The sequence below is a fragment of the Apteryx mantelli genome, chromosome 12 (genome assembly GCF_036417845.1).
Source record: "Apteryx mantelli isolate bAptMan1 chromosome 12, bAptMan1.hap1, whole genome shotgun sequence".
Classification (NCBI taxonomy): domain Eukaryota; kingdom Metazoa; phylum Chordata; class Aves; order Apterygiformes; family Apterygidae; genus Apteryx; species Apteryx mantelli.
The window spans coordinates 28,973,678-28,989,252 of NC_089989.1; the positions used below are offsets into that span (position 1 = coordinate 28,973,678).

At 55.8% G+C, this 15,575-nt stretch overlaps 1 long non-coding RNA gene across 5 annotated transcripts; it reads left to right on the forward strand.

Moving 5' to 3' along the window:
• The first annotated feature begins 919 nt into the window (after positions 1-919).
• Positions 920-13,230, forward strand: LOC136993182 (uncharacterized). Of its 5 annotated transcripts, XR_010885411.1 has the most exons (10): positions 920-1,074; positions 1,607-1,671; positions 2,198-2,395; positions 3,074-5,609; positions 7,637-7,764; positions 8,528-8,713; positions 9,539-9,720; positions 9,816-10,004; positions 10,419-10,502; positions 10,984-13,230. It is a non-coding gene; the product is annotated as an uncharacterized lncRNA (long non-coding RNA). The 5 variants fall into 5 exon arrangements; XR_010885410.1 differs by having other exon boundaries at positions 9,539-10,004; XR_010885414.1 differs by having other exon boundaries at positions 9,539-10,004; positions 12,998-13,230.
• The last annotated feature ends 2,345 nt before the right edge of the window (positions 13,231-15,575 follow it).

Genomic DNA, 15,575 nt, shown 5'->3' on the forward strand with positions numbered 1-15,575 from the left:
TATCCTGGCCCTCTCCATCTCCCCCCACCCCCAGTTCCTCTCAGTTAGTCCAGACCATGTCGCAAACAGACCTCGATGTGACATGAGCTTCCCTCCCCCTCGTTTCCTGCTTTGCCTAACTTTGAAACTGTCAGGCAGGAAATGACCCATTTTACAGTCAAGGCAAGCTTTGCCCATCTGCTTCAGCAGGCCCTTCTTGCTGTAGCCATATCCGTTGGAAACTGCCCTGAAGACCAGCTTCCCTGCACTGCATGCCTGTTGACAAACAGGCAGGAAGGACAAAGAGGAAAAAAGAACAACCCTGCTTTGCAAATAAATAACAGAAGAGCAAGTGCAAAGGCTTGGACCAAATGTCTTCCCTTTCCTGTTTTGCTCACGGCTCTTTGATATGTTCTGTTATCTAAAATATTAGAAAACGCCCTACCATTCTGTAGAGACAGACCCCTCCCGTGCCCCTGATCCATCAGTAACACCGTCCGAGCCCCCACATCCCGCCTGCTGCCGACGCTGCTGCTGCTGCCACCCCGCCCACGCCCCGCCCACGCCTCCCCTTCCCCCCCTGCCCCTCGGCCGGCCCCGCCCACGCCCCGCCCACGCTGCCCCCCCGGCCGGCCCCGCCCCGCCCCTGCTGCCACCCCACCCGCGCCTCCCCCGCCCCCGCTGGCCCCCCCCCCGGCCGGTGCCGCCCGCGCCCCGCCCCCGGTGCCGCCCCGCCCGCGCCTCCCCCGCCCGCGCTGCCACCCCGGCCGGCCCCGCCCACGCTGTCATCCCGCCCGCGGCCCCTCCGCCCCCGCCGGCGCCTGCCCACAGGCGCGATGCGGCCGCGGGCGGGCGAGCCGCCGCGGCTGTGAGCCGGTCCGGCTGCAGTGCGCATGCGGAATCCGGGAGGCCGAAGCCCCGCGGCGCGGCCAGCGAGCAGGAGCGGCCGGCGCAGCCCCGGCGGCGAGCGCGCGGGGGCGCCCTCTGCCTTTCCCGCCCGCGCTCGCTGCCGGAAGAGCGCTGCGTCGCGGGCACGCATGCGCCCTGCCCGGAGCAGCATGACGGCTGGTCGGGCGCATTTCTCTGCGGCGGCGGGTGAGGGCCGGGGCCGCCTGGCGCCGAGGGCTCGGGGGCGCCGGGGAGGCTGGCGCGGCCCTTCGGGAGGCTGCGGCCGTGGCAGTGTTGCACGCACGAGGGGCTGTCGCTGCGTGGAGGCGGAGGTGCCAGGAAGACACTGATGGGGGCGTTTCTGCGGCCCGGCCTGCTCCGTGAGGGATCATGACGGGCCGCGCGGGGCCGGGCCGGGCCGGGCCGCATAGGGCTGAGCCGCCCGGCCCTGCCTTTCCCAGCTTCTTCAAACCTAGCTGCAAGAAACATTTTTCCTTCAAGTGCCATAAATCTCTGTGAGACTGTTAAACACCTGTTTTACAATTTCATTCCTGTTTAACAAGCACCATCTACTATTAGGCTCTCAGGAATGCAGTGATCACAGAACTACATGTATTTTGAGATGTGCCTTTCCAAAGGTGGTTTGGCTGGGTGGGGGGAGATCGAGCAAACCCTTTGAGGCCACCTCTAATCTGTTTAATTTCATTTTGAATTTCTTCCTTTCTTTGCTTTCTCATAGGGCCTCTGTCAGCTAACAAATAAAGAAGATGGAACAGCCTGTCCACACAGGAGAGCTGATATACGGTAAATGTAAATACGCTAGACCTCTGGTACGTCACAGGCATTCATTTAAATCTGTGCCTTCGGATCCATAGTTCCATGTTCAGGATGTGGCATCTGCCCAGTATCTAATTCTTTTGTGTAGTGCAGAAGCCAGTGTAGAGCTGCCAGTCTCTACGGGAGGTTATTAGTGAGAATGAGAATGCTGTATTTCAACTCGTGACTGCCAAACGGGCTCCTTTATGTCCAGTTTCAGAATTATGACCTACTTCATCATTCTGCTTTGACATTATTTCTTGGCAGGAATGCTAGCGCTTTAACTGTGCAGTGGTTGAAACCAGTAATTTATAGGCCAGAGCAGTTATGCTGTACCTGTCTTTGATATGCATTTCATCTTTGTCTCAGGCTTCTGGGAAAATAAATTGTACATAATTCCAGAAGGTGCGCCTTTAAAATAGGCGGTAAACCTAGAAGCGTGTGTCTGAATTGCAAGGGGCTTGTAACTTCATATTTGTCTTCAACGTGTACTTTTCTTTCACTCTTATTCCAGGCTTACCTCCAACAGTCAGTATTACTGCAGTGTATTGTGTTTCACTGGCAGCGATATATTCAAGAAGAACATGAGAACTCCTGCACTCCTGGAGACCACGGGATCCACGCTCTGGGCTGGTCATTTTAGGCCTTTGTGCAGAGTTTTCTTTCCAGTCACACGCCCTGCGTGAGCCTGTCCTTCAACTGTTTTCTCAAGGTATTGGAAATGCTTCTGGTAAATACTGTAGTTCCCGAAATTTTTCACTGTGTCCTTGCTGGTATGGGTGTTGCAGTGAAGACGAGACACGGCAATACACTCAGTATGAATGCTACGCATGTCCACTTTATTGTAAGCAGAATCACACTTTTATATTCTGACTCTATATGCTGATTCATTGTTTACTAATTACCTAGTTTGCTATTTGCTTATCAATATGACATTTAATATAATCCAGCTGGTCTTTAATGCTATTTACATCCCAAACTCTCAGTCCATTTATCTTTTGGCGATGCTCTGCATCCTGGATAAACAATCCAGTCATCCTTGGCGTTCTTCCTTTACCATCCGTCCTTGGCGTTCTTCCTTCAAGGTTCACCATCCGTCCTTGGTGTTCTTCCTTCAAGGTTCAGGTTAAAATTTACTACGTCTTTCAAGTCCTTCTGGACTTTTCATCGTTTATCACAGTCATTGTCTCACAACATAGTTCATCAACAAGTCACTTATTTCACCGCAGCAAACCCCACATATGGGATACCGTTATAGCAGGGAGAGGCAGCCTACATATGTGCAAGCAACTCTGTGGCACAGAGAAGTTACCTCTTTGGCCCACCTACTCTGTTTTAGAGAGTTTTATTTTTGGCCCAAAGATTGAGTGCCATTCTCTCTCTTCTTCAGTTGTTTCTGCTGAGGGGGGAGTTGCTGCAGGAATCGCTGGGGAGGCCCCAACAGCGGGACGTGAAAAAGACACCTTTGACTGCATCCAGCCGAAGAAACGTAAGCCAAAGGATCAGAGTAAAGAACTGCTTGTCTAGGCTTGTTCCCCAGCAACATGTTGTCAGCGTGTTTTTTATGAACAATCCTACCTGACCGAGTGCCTGTTCATTCCGTGAATGTTAGTGCAAAAACGTGTATGTTACCGATCCTCTAAAGCAAGTCCATGGCACTGGGGTAGCGTGCGTAGTGAAGACTAAATCCCGTAATAACTCATTCTGATGGTGTTCTCTTATATGAAAGCACTTAGAGCAGATTAAAACATTTATCGTACTCTTTTGTTTGTTGAATGGACCACGATACTAAGAGAGACCTGCAGCGAAGGAGACATAGTAGCCAGCTTCCTTAGAGAAGGTGTCTTGTCCTGTACTTTAGGGCTTACTGTACATTTTGAGAGAGAGCAGCGAATGACAGGTCTCCTTTTAACCCCTGGGGAGCAGAAAGTTCTGACTTGAAGGCAAATTGTTTCTCGCAGCTGGATTAGAAGAAGCTGGCTACCAATCAAAAGTAATGACAATTCTGTGGAGTCACTGGAAGTTTTGAAAAGACAGTATTTACCTTTTATAGAAGGCTATGCACTTTCATTACTAATACCTGTTAGTAATCAAGCCAGGTAAGTGGCACATAGGTGGTCGAGCCATTAGTCTTTTTCACGTAGTAATAGCCTTTAGGCTGTGATCACTGTTAGAAAAGTCCAGCTACTTTGAAAACAGAACAAGCCTTTTTTGCTTGTTTCCTGTAGCACCACAAAAGGTGATCGGAATACTAATGTTTTCAGGCTTTAGCGTGGTAGACGTACTCTGTGCAAACATCTCTTACTGTTTAATAATAAAAACTGAGCAGTCCATTGAGAAAATAGTGCAGCTTTCCTTTGGCTATTTATTTTGTTTAACAATCAATAAAGGCAAGAAGTTGAAAGTCCTAAAGAAGACTGCTGCTGGTTAATGGTTGCAAATTGTCCCATTAAGTAAGTTTTGTGGTTTTTTTTTTTTCTTTTTTTAATGCAGCCTCTGAGTATTTCTTGTCTGTAGAGTATTTTGCAATGATGTTCAAATGAAAGCTTTATTACTAGAGCCTCTAGTAGAAACGGCTTGAGTACAAAATACAGAGACTCTGTGCCTCGCAGCAGGCACTGTAAGTAACGGTAGATCAGATGAGGCGATGGCAGTGAAATATCTCCAAAGGCCAGCGCTGAAGTTGCGTGTTGGCACATAGTTACAGGATGCGAAGTCATGATCACGGCTGCTATTGAAGTATTGCTCTTCCGTGCGAGCCCAGCACGGCTGTAACGCGGCTCGGTGCTGCCCTCGCCTGATCACAAACCAGGACTACAGCCGGGCGAACAGCGCATGCGCGGTGCCGCCACCTCCACACACCCCCCCGCCCGCGGCCCGCTCACTGCTGCCCACGGGCGACGACCACCGACACTGCGGAGAGGCGCTGCGCGCATGCGCACTAGTTCACAGCCGCGCTCACCGCTGTCCTCGGGTGATGACAGGCAAGTGCTGCACAGAGCGGCTCGCGCATGCGCACTGGCTTAACATGGCTCACCGCTGCCCTCGGGTGTCGAAAAAGCAGAACGGCACCCGCAACACGCGCACTGCTTCCCGCCGTGCTCGCAGCTGCCGTCGCGTTCCTAAAAAAAAAAAACAGTCCCTCCGCGGACAGTGTCGGGGGAGTCCCGGGCCGGTGTTGGGGATCGCAGGGCCGCGCTCCGGGCTCTGCGGCGGTATCCGGGTCCCGAGGGCGGGCGGCAGGAAGAGGGGTGGGACAGAACGCGATCGCCACAGAGCGAACGCCACAAACCTCACAGAGCGCCGCGGCACCCCGCCCCACCCCGGCATGCCGGGAGCAGTAGTCTTCCGGCACTGCGCTTCCGGGCGGTCCTTTTAGTCTACACAGCATGCTGGGAGCTATAGTTTTCTGGCAGTGGTTTCCCGGCAGCCGTTTTCGTCTGCAGGACATGCCGGGAGGTGTAGCCTTCCCATATTGGCCTTCTGGGAGACCGTGTTGCGCCTCTCGAGGTGGCGGGAGGTGCAGTTCTCTGTCAGCGGGGTTCCCACCAGCCGGCCGCATTGTGCTCTGTGGCAGGCCAGCAGCTGTAGTTCCAGGTGCCTGTGCCTTCTCCGCCCTGCAGCAGTGGCCCGCTGTGTCTGGTCCTTACCGGACATGTGTCGCTCGGGTGTCGAAAAAGCAGTACTGCACACGAATCGGGCGCGCGTGCGCACAGCGTCCTGCCGCCCTCACGGCTGTCCGATACGCAGCTCTGCACCCGTAAGGCGAGCGCATGCGCACTGGTTTTCCCCTGCTCACTGCTGCCCTCGGTTGTCGACGCGCCAGTACTGCAGCCCCCGCTGCCCTTCCCCGCGTACAAAGAATACCGCAGCCAGCCGGCGCGTGTCGCCGTGTTCGCCGCTACTCCCCGGTGCTCCGGCAACGGGTAAGCGAATGGGCCGTGCTCGTCGCCCGGTAGCGCAGAACGCTGTTCCTTATCGGTGCTTCCTGGTGTCGCGGGGACGGGCGGTGCCGTCTCGGAGCTGATCCACGGTGCCCTCTCATCAGGGCAGCACCAGAGCCTGCTCGCTGATCCCCGCCGCTCTCTCGGGCACGAGCACGAGCACGAGCACGAGCACGGACACAGGCAGCCTCGGGGCGCTCGCTGCTCGGTGGGAGTCCCGCGGGGCCGCGGCGGGCTGCGGTTCGCACGCGTGAGCCGCCCGGCTGCAGCGCCGCGCCGCGAGCACGCGAGGGCGCCATTGCGGGTCTCGCCTCCCCCCTGCACCCCCCCCGCCCCTCCCGCTCGAGCCGGTCCGTAGTCGGCGCATGCGCGGTGCTTGAGCGCCGGGCCGCGGCTGCGGCGGCGGTCCGTTGGCGGCCGGCGCATGCGCGGCGAGCAGCGCATGCGCGGCAGTGGGGAGCAGCATGGCGGCGAGCAGGGTCGGCGTTTTCGCTCGGCGGCGGCGGGTGAGGGCCGAGGCCGCCCGGAGTCGAGGATCTGGGGGCCCCGGTGAGGCGAGCGGGGGGCGGCGGGCTGTGTCCTGCCCGCTGCGGCCGTCGGTGCGGGGCGGCGGCGGGGCGGGGCGGGGCGAGGGGGGGGCTGGGGCCCGGCGCCGCGCCGCGAGCGCGGGGCAGGGTGTGCTGGAGCGCGAGTCGGACTTTCCCTGTTCCGTGTGTCGCCTTTAGGGCCCCGGGTCCTCCCCATCGCGGGCCGGGGCATGCGCTCGCCCCTGCGGACGCGGCCCTGCGGAGCGGGGGGGGCGGGCGGGCCCCGGAGCGGGCTTGTGGCGCGGCGTCCGCGGGAGGACGGCTCCTGTCGCGGCAGGCACGCCCAAGAGTGCTGGTGAGTCCCGAGGAGGTTTAAAACTTCTGGACCCAGCAGGTTGAAGGCCACTTTGAGTCAGGTACGATTAGTGCAGCCCCAGGTTATTTCCTTGAGAGTTGTGGCTAGGCAGGCAAGAAGATGGATAGGAGAACGACACTCCCAGGCACCCGGAGGCCTCCCCCATCCCCAGGCACAGACTGTGGGCGCCAGCCAACGCGGGCACTGACTGACTGAAAGCCCCGCTGAGCCCTGCTCCCTCCTGTACAGCTGCCCCAAAGCCACGGGCTTCCCCAGTGCGGTACGTGGTGATGGGACCTCTTTTGCCTCTGATGGCTCCCCAGGCACAGGGGAGCTGCACGTATGCTGCACAGGGGTCTGGATGTCTCCAGCAGTGGCACAGCAGCCTGGTGTCCCAAAGCCCCAAGCAATCCTAAAACTGCTCCCAGACCCAGTGCCCACAGTAGTGAGATGTTCTAATAAATATGGGGGGGGGGGGAAATCTGTGTCTCCCCTTTGACTCGGTCCCACTTTAGAGAAAAGGGAATTTACAGCACTTCTCAGTGAAGAATGTTGACGGGTGGGTGCACAGATGACAAACAGACTTCTCTCTCTTTTCTTCTAAGACACCTCTTAGAAGCCTCTGTTAATGTGGCTGGTCTGGGATAATTGTGCTGTGCACAGTGCCTAAGGAGAACGTTAACATAAAATTGCAGGCTAAGGAATAACCTTAAAAAAATACAGGGCTTGGGAAGAGCCTAAGAGAACGCTGGTGGGCTATGGGAAGCCCCAGTGATGCTACAGAAAACAGCATGGCTTTTAGGCACCTCCTCAGAGCAGGAGAAATGACTTACTCCAGCCCATAGGACAATGGGTGCTCTTAATTCCCACCTTTAATTACCGAAAGTGTTGCAAAAGCCTAAGGGGCGAGAGATGATGCGTAGCGGGTTATGGACTGTGTATAAAGTTTCAACAAACAGCAATCCCCTCTTAAAATAGAAACAGTTTAGTCTTAGGTAATAGATGAACGTGGCTTTGAGTAACGTGAAGAGAAGCAGGTTATGTCAATCTCCTGGAAAGCCTTGGAGAAGCGGTCCAAAGATCTGATACCCTCACGGCCTCGTCAGTCGTCTTGTTTTTTTTGGCAGGGTAGTCCACCGAAGGGGGACATCTTGAAGAGAAGCAGCTAGACCTAGTGATCCAGTTGTTGATTTTGGTCATCACCTGTGAGGCCAGCATCCAAGTGGAAGAGGAATTTAGGAGCTATATCAAAAAGGTAATAGGTTTGAAGCAGCGACGGGCAAATCAAGTGCTATCATTCTTCCACGTAGCTAAGGACTGAGAGGCTTGTCAGTTAAGTGTGTGTATACAAGGGTTTGAGAAAGGATACTGAACAGGAATGATAATACTGAAGCAGAATAAAAATCAGGTTTCGTGGAAGATGGCGTAGGTAAGTATTAGGTGATGTGCCTGCCTGTCTAATAACCTAGCCCGAATTGCTGTACGTCATGTTTCCAAACTGTTTACCCTGTAAAGTATGACGCAAGGTACTGTATTAAGACCTTTCCTTTAAGGAAAAGGAAAGAGAAAAGAAAAGAACACAGTGAAGAGAAAAAGAACATGTATAAATCTAAGTGTTTCACGGCACATAAAATGCAAGGTTCTCTCTTTGCTACAGAGATGGAACCAATAGTAGCAAATGCTGACGAAGAGAAAAGCTGGACAAGCAGTTTTTTGGTGATTAATACCGAAGGGATGGGATGAAACAAGGAAGCAAAAATGCAGTTTAGGGGACCCTTGATAGCCGCAGAACCTGCTGCAGTAGGAGGTGTTCTGGCATGGGTAACTAGGGTAACTCTTGATAATGACTGCTAGTTATTTCGGCCTCCCGAAGGCAGCACTGAGGACTAAGTAACCCGTTCCCACCCCGTGGATGTTGTTTGCTGTATCTGCCTTAGTTTTGCTTTGGTTGTTTCTGTTTTGTTTTGTTATTGTACGTGCATATGTAGAAAGGGAAAGATGTCATATTTAATTTTTAGATTGATTGCCATGGCTGAAGTTGAAGAGACCAGAAGAACGTTAGCAAGCTGAAGTAATGAAGTCAAACGGAACCAACTGAGAGCTGTCTCCATCGCCCAAAAAGGGAAAGCCCGTTCCTCCTGGTGAGGAAAGAGCACCATTAATAGTGATCGGAATAATAGATCACCAACATATAAGGTCTGAAGGTCTGTACGCATTACGAAAAGTATGCTACGTACGTATATTTCTGCGCGTGTGACTTTATGTGTATACGAGGCATCGTGCTTTAAGACCTACAAGACAGCAAACTATTATCCTGGGGGAATGGCGGTCAAGTGGCCAGAGTCTCTGAAGAGACAGAGAGACAGAAGTGTCTGAACTGTAAAATTAAGAGATCGCTTTCAGGAAGGCTTGGTTAGCGCACCCCCGGGTTAATTAATCCTCACATCCCCTTTGGGGCCACAACCGAAATTCTCCAGCTGTGAGAAAGACTGTTTAGCAGCAGTCTGGTCTGTAACTGTCTTTGAGACTTTTCCCTTTGAGAGCACCGAGGCAATCCCATCTGCTCAATTCCCTCTGTAGTAGCTAATGTCAGGGAAGCAAATAGACAGCGGAGTATCATCTATCCAAGTGGCACAGGGGACACTAATCCTAACGCGCGGGGTGGGGGGGTTACTGTGCAAACGGCGGATCTTCTTGTGCGTGTCTGAATTGACAGCGCATGGTTGTGCCAAAAACGTGGACGTGGAAGGTTTCTGAAAGATTAATCTCTAGCGGCTACTTAGTCTAACTTCCCCTTCACAGCAAGCCCGACTGTCATCATAACTTCCAGAAGAGGGGTTGGGGGAAGCGGTATTTGTGGCTTGCGTATTCTCGTTTACTTTGCTTGTGTGTGTATTAGATCCGCTTTTGTGCTTAGAAACAACTTTGGGTTCCTATGATTTTCTGCAGAGCTTTGAATTTTTCTTTTTTTTCTTTTCTTTTTTTTTTTTTTTTTTTGCTTTGCTTTGCTTTGCTCTATGCTTTTGTAGGGCGATGGATTTTACTATGCCTCCATTGAGAAGCGCTGGCTGGCAAAGTTGCGTCATGTCGCGGCAGAGACTCTTAGGCAAGACGGAGGAGTTCAGCTACGCAGCCTGCCAGAAGAACGTCGCCCGGGAGGGGTCGCTAGCCTTGAGCTGTAGGCGCCGATGCACATGGCTCGTTCTGTCAGGCACGAAGAGGTTTTCTTTGGCTGCGGAAATTTTAGCTTGGCTTTATGCCCTATAGCGGTAGTATTTTTGTATTTATAAATGGTGTTAATGCTAGGCATTCAGAACATCGGGGAACGACTGTATGCTGCCGTGAAGAACTACAGGCTCCCGCCCTCAGCCCTTTGCAAGTTATCAGGTGTCAAGAGCGGCCAGGAGACTCCAAATGCCGGCGGAAAGGTTCTCTGCCTGGTCCTGAGGAGGAGCCCTCGGCCGTAGGAGGGTCGGCGGCATCCTTACCGGACTCGTGAGTGATAAGCTGCAATTCACGGACCAGCAGGGGAGGGGGGGAATAGCGCCTGGTAGCCCAGTGGCTACGGCATTGCTGTTGCTAGCAGGGCCCCAAGGCCTGCGTGAAGCCTCAGCTGCCTGTTGGGAGCTTTATTTTGGTGTGTTTACCTGGAAGAAGCAGCGAGGCCTCAAATAAGAATTTTCGTGGCTGGTTGGGTAAGCTGTGACCCCAGCTGCCTTTGCCTTGCTTTGCCGCTTAGTGTCGTAACAGCGACTTGGGACCCCGGAATAAAAACTGTTACAGTGCTGAAGGGAGGACCTGCATTTTCCCAGGTTAGGGGATGGTCGTTAAAGCTTTTTTTTTGGGGGGGGGGGGGGAGCTCCAAAAGGAGACTCTGCCGGTGACCTTGGTGGTCTGATTCATTTGCAGGCTGACGTTCTGAGGGCCAGCAAGCGGAAGAGGAGCAGCTCAGCCCGTTTGGTTGATTTCGGCGATACTGTTTTAAGGAAGCGTGTGAGTACAGAAGGGGTCTGGGAGGGTTTTCGCACAAGACGGGAAAGAGCGAGGAAGACTGGAGAGCGTGGAAAAACTAGGTGCCGCGGGTACTGAAGCTGTGACCAGCTCCCTGTCCCTCTCATCCAGCCCCCGTTCCTCTGTCCACTTCTCCCCCCTTCTCTTTTGCTGCCTGTCCCTCTGTCTGCCTCCCCTTTCCTTCTTTCCTCTCTTTCTTCTTCTGTCCACCTCCGTGTCCCTCTTTTTCCCTCTTCTGCTCCCCGGTCCTCTGTGCAGCCCTCCATCCCTCTGTGTGGCCCTCGATGCCTCTCCGTCTGTTCCTTTGTGCAGCGCCCTGACCCTGGGGCCGGGTGTCTCTCCTTCTCTTTCTTTCTCCATCCATCTGCCAAGCGCTCTGTTCCCTCCTTTCTTCCGTTGTGCTCCCTGGCCCTGCATCCAGCTGAAGGTCTGTCGTTCCTTTGTGTTTTGTCTGGTGTGGCAGGCACCAAGAGGCGGTTGGCGCTTGGCAGAGATGATCAGCAGTGCCCAGAGGGTCCCACCGATCTGCCTGGCTCGGGTCACGTGAGACCCCTCCGCAGCGACTCTGCGTGCGGAGGCGCGGGGCTGTGGATGTGCAGTGGGGGAGCACTAGTGGGCCGGGGATGCGGTGGACAGCAAAGAGGCTCCTGGGGAAGGAAGGTGTCACGGAGGCAGAGAGCAGCAGAGGCTCCGAGTACTCGGGTGTTAGGACGGGTGCTCGTGGCAGGGCGCTCCGGAGCTGCTGCGGTCGTCTGTGCCGCTCGTCGGCGCGGCCTGCGGTTCCTGCGTCTTGGCCGCCTGCGCGCAGATGGGGCTGCCGCGCGGTGCAGCTCGAGTCGTGATCGCGGCGCTGGCATCGAGCCCGCTTTTCTGTCAGGTCTGCCTTTATGCAAACCGGCGTCTTCCCTACGTCAGCCTTGCTCTGCTGCTCTTCCAGGAGCCTGCGCTCGCCTCTGCTTTCTGGCATGCTGTCGTGTCATAGGGCTTTCCAGCAGGGTCTGTCTGACTTGGGCCGCTTGTGTTGTCCACTAGGCAGCCTGAGCGAGTGAAGCAAAATCCTCCTCCTGGCACTGTCCCGGCCAGAGTCAGTTTCCCATCAGCTCAGTCTCTGCAGAGTTTGGAGTTTCTGGAGGCCTTAGTTTTTATCCTGCCTTGGCTGGACAGCGCTTTCTGAGGGTGTCTGTCAGTGGCAGTTTCCCTGAGGAGGATCATCTACCGAAGGTTGGAGGTGGCCAGGTGACTGAGCGAGCCTGATTGCATGTGAGGGTTGCTGTGACATCCCTGTGATGAAACGGAGCCAGAGAGGGTGACTGAAGGAGCACAGAGGGTCAGTCATAATTGCGGAAACAATTCCGGGCCTTAGACTAGGGAGTAGTTCTAGGAGGGCTGTGCAGTTGCCTGGCCGCTCAGTAACCGTTCTGGCCGCTTTGCAGGTGGCTGAAGCATAGTTCGGCAGTCAAATGAGCATTGTCACAGCTGGGAGCTCTGTGGAGATCTGTGGCCATCCATGGAGGACGAGCTCTGACTTGCAGCATGGACACAGCTAAGTCCTGGGGCTGCACTGTATGTGAGCAGGGCTGGGAGGTGGAAGGTGATTTTGCCCTCGGTGGTTACTGGTGTCATTGGCTGTGGATGTTTGCCCATGGAGCTGAGAGGAACAAAAATATTAATTGTCTGTAACAGAGATGAATTCGTGCTTGTGGTGTTTCAGGTAGGTTCAGTGGAAGTGCAGCTTAGTGCAGTCCTGTGGCGTGATTCTTGCACATGCTCGCGTTTGAATGATGGTTAAAACCAGGCCTATAAACAGCAACTATAACATGATTCTGGTGCGTGTCTTCCTTCTAAATGAAGGGGAAGCTTCTTAAGCTGTGGGCAAAACCCCTTGGCTTCTCTGTACTGTTCTCATGCTCATGGATGCTTTGGTGTTTCTTGCTTAAAGCGGAGGGTTTGAAGTTTTTCACTTAAGGTTTATTGCTTAGTTTGTTGTTGAGGGTCTGTCACTCAGGGGTTATGGTGTATTACTTTATTTTGTGGGGCTCAGTCTTTATCAGTCAGAGTTTACAGTTTGTTCATTTAGCGATCAGGGCGCAGAATTTAAAATCCAACTTCATCCATAAATTTTAAAGCCTTGGCAACCATTTGGATTCCAAGATTTGCAGTTTGTCACTTAGGGTGCAGGGTTTACAGCTTGCTGATAACCGAAAAGGGCTAAATCCTTGGATAATAAACTCTAAGCCCTGAAGCCTAAGCAGCAGGCTGCAAACCCTTCTTGGGGGTTTGTAACCTTCCCCTGTACCCAGCATTCAGCTCTGTGCGCTGACCTGAGGTCTGGGTTTCATGCGGCGCAGGCCCATCACACCGAGACTGGTGATGTGATGGGTGAGCTGAGCGCTGTGAAAGTGTCCTGCAGGGCTCTAGTCTGGGGTAGGGCAGAAGCACAGGCAGGCGAGATCAGGCATTTTCCTCTCAACTCTCAGAGCCGGATCCTATGCCTGAAGGAAAAAGCAGAGGGGGTAGGCTGTTGGCTACTCAGACACCTGCCACGTCAAGGGCAGCAGCAGGAGCTGACCCTTCTCCAATGGACGGATGAACGCTGGTGCGGTCATGACTCTTCAGGTGTCACAGGATAAGGGGAAGCATGGCAGACTTGCACCCAGGTGTTGTTTCTGTGCAGTAAAACAATAAACAGTTGCTTTATTCTTTGCACTCATGTCTGTGTTTCCCGCTGTCGCTTTGCCTGAAGATGATGCCCAGGGGAGGAGGTTACACATTGTGTCTGGTGCTGGGAGCTGGTCTGCAAGTCCCTTGTACTTTGGCGTCCCTGCGGTATTCAGGGAACCCAGTGCTGTTTGCAGGGCTGTGGGGAATTTCCCTTGCATTGCCTGACCCTCGGGGCTCTTGGGGGTGTTTCCCATCATCCTGGGAGCAGCCAGGGCCCCTCCAGGGCTGTGTGAGGCCCCCAGGCTGCTCCCAGATTTGCTTTCAGCACTTCGCAGTGTCCCTTGTGTGTCTGGGGATGGGGCCTGTGCGCCTGGAGCTGGGAGACAGTTTCCATGAGGATGGGGGGAGCCTGCAGGCACTGTCCCATCAGCCACATTGAGCCCTGTGATGTGCCTTATGGGCCCTTTTGTGTGCACCAAGGCCCTTCATTTGTATTTTGGTTTGCCCTCTGATGCCCTCAGGACCCCTCAATTCACATTTTGGGTTGCCCCCAAGCCCCCTCTGTGCATTTTGGTGTGCCCCGGGGCCCTGTGTTTGCTTTGTAGCATGCCACAAAGTTCTCTGTTTAGCTTCCTCCCCTGTCCCAGAGTTTTCTGGGTGCTTCTTGGTGTGCCCCAGGGCCTCCCTTTGCCTTTTGGTGCCCCCAGAGTCACTCTGTTTGCTCTGTCATTGCCTTTTTTTTACTTTTGTTGCACCCACAGATCTGGATTTGTTCTCTTGTCCCCTGAATACTCCCTTTTCCTCTCTGTCCACCCCAGGGGTCTCCCTTCAGCTTTCTGCAACCTGCTCTCAGGAGTGGGGGTGCCTCTGCTGCCCTGGGAGCCCCAGCTGTCTGTGATGGGGCTGATGGCCATTCCCCCTCCCCAGTTCCTGATGGGCTGCAGCTGTGGGCCCTAGGGCTGGGATGAGCCCCAGGTGGGGGCAGGGGGGTGGGATGAGCCCCAGGTGGGGCTGATGGCAACAGTAGGCATGCACTGGGGCAGGGGCTGCAGTTGGGGGAAGCCTGTGCTGGGGCTGGTTTGGCAAAAAGTAGCTGCTGCTGAGCACCGTCTGCTGGGACCAGCATGGTGGCTGCACCGCAGAGGAGGTGAGCAGGATGAGGGTGTCCACGTTCGGGGCTGCGGCTCCCCCACGTGCTGGGGGTCCCAGCGGACGGGAGCGTCCCGGGCAACGCGGCACAACTAGGGCGCACCGGGCCGGGAGAAACTGCACCGGGGCCGGGGATGGCGGTGCACCGGGGCAGTGGGGGCCGGCCGAGGACGTGGTGGGGAAGAGCGGTGCACTGGGGCCATGGAGAGTGGGGAGGAAGGGGGTGCGCCGGGGCTATGGTGGTGCCGGGGGGGGGAAGGGGGTGCGCCGGGCTATGGTGGTGCCGGGGGGCGGGGGGGAAGGGGGTGCGCCGGGGCTGTGGTGGTGCCGGCGGGGAGGAGGAAGGGGGAGCGCCGGGGCTGTGGTGGTGCCGGCGGGGAGGAGGAAGGGGGAGCGCCGGGGCTGTGGTGGCAGTGTCGGAGCTGACCCGGGGCCAGTCGCGGCGGTGTAGGGGGAGTCCGGGATCGGTGTTGGGGATCGCGGGGCCGCTCCTGGCTTTGCGGCGGAATCCGGGTCCCGAGGGCGGGGGGGGATAGGGGCGGGACGGAACGGAATCGCCAGAGGGTCAAACCTCACGGAGCGCTGCACCCCTCCCGGCATGCCGGGAGCAGTAGTCTTGCGGCACTGGGCTTCCCGGCGGCCATGTTGTTTGCCGCTGCATGGCGGGAGCAGTAGTCTTCCGGCACTGGGCTTCCGGGCGGCCATTTTTTTGCGCGGCATGCCGGGAGCAGTAGTCTTCCGGCACTGGGTTTCCGGGCGGCCATATTGCTTTGCGCGGCATGCCGGGAGCGGTAGTCTTCCGGCACTGAGCTTCCGGGCGGCCATGTTGCTTTGCGCGGCATGCCGGGAGCGGTAGTCTTCCGTCACTGGGCTTCCGGGCGACCATGTTGTTTGGCGCGGCATGCCGGGAGCAGTAGTCTTCCGGCACTGGGCTTCCGGGCGGCCATGTTGTTTGGCGCGGCATGCCGGGAGTAGTAGTCTTCCGGCACTGGGCTTCCGGGCGACCATGTTGTTTGGCGCGGCATGGCGGGAACGGTAGTCTTCCGGCACTGGGCTTCCCGGCGGCCATGTTGCTTTGCGCGGCATGCCGGGAGTAGTAGTCTTCCGGCACTGGGCTTCCGGGCGACCATGTTGTTTGGCGCGGCACGCCGGGAGCGGTAGTCTTCCGGCACTGGGCTTCCGGGCGACCATGTTGTTTGGCGCGGCATGCCGGGAGCGGTAGTCTTCCGGCACTGGGCTTCCCGG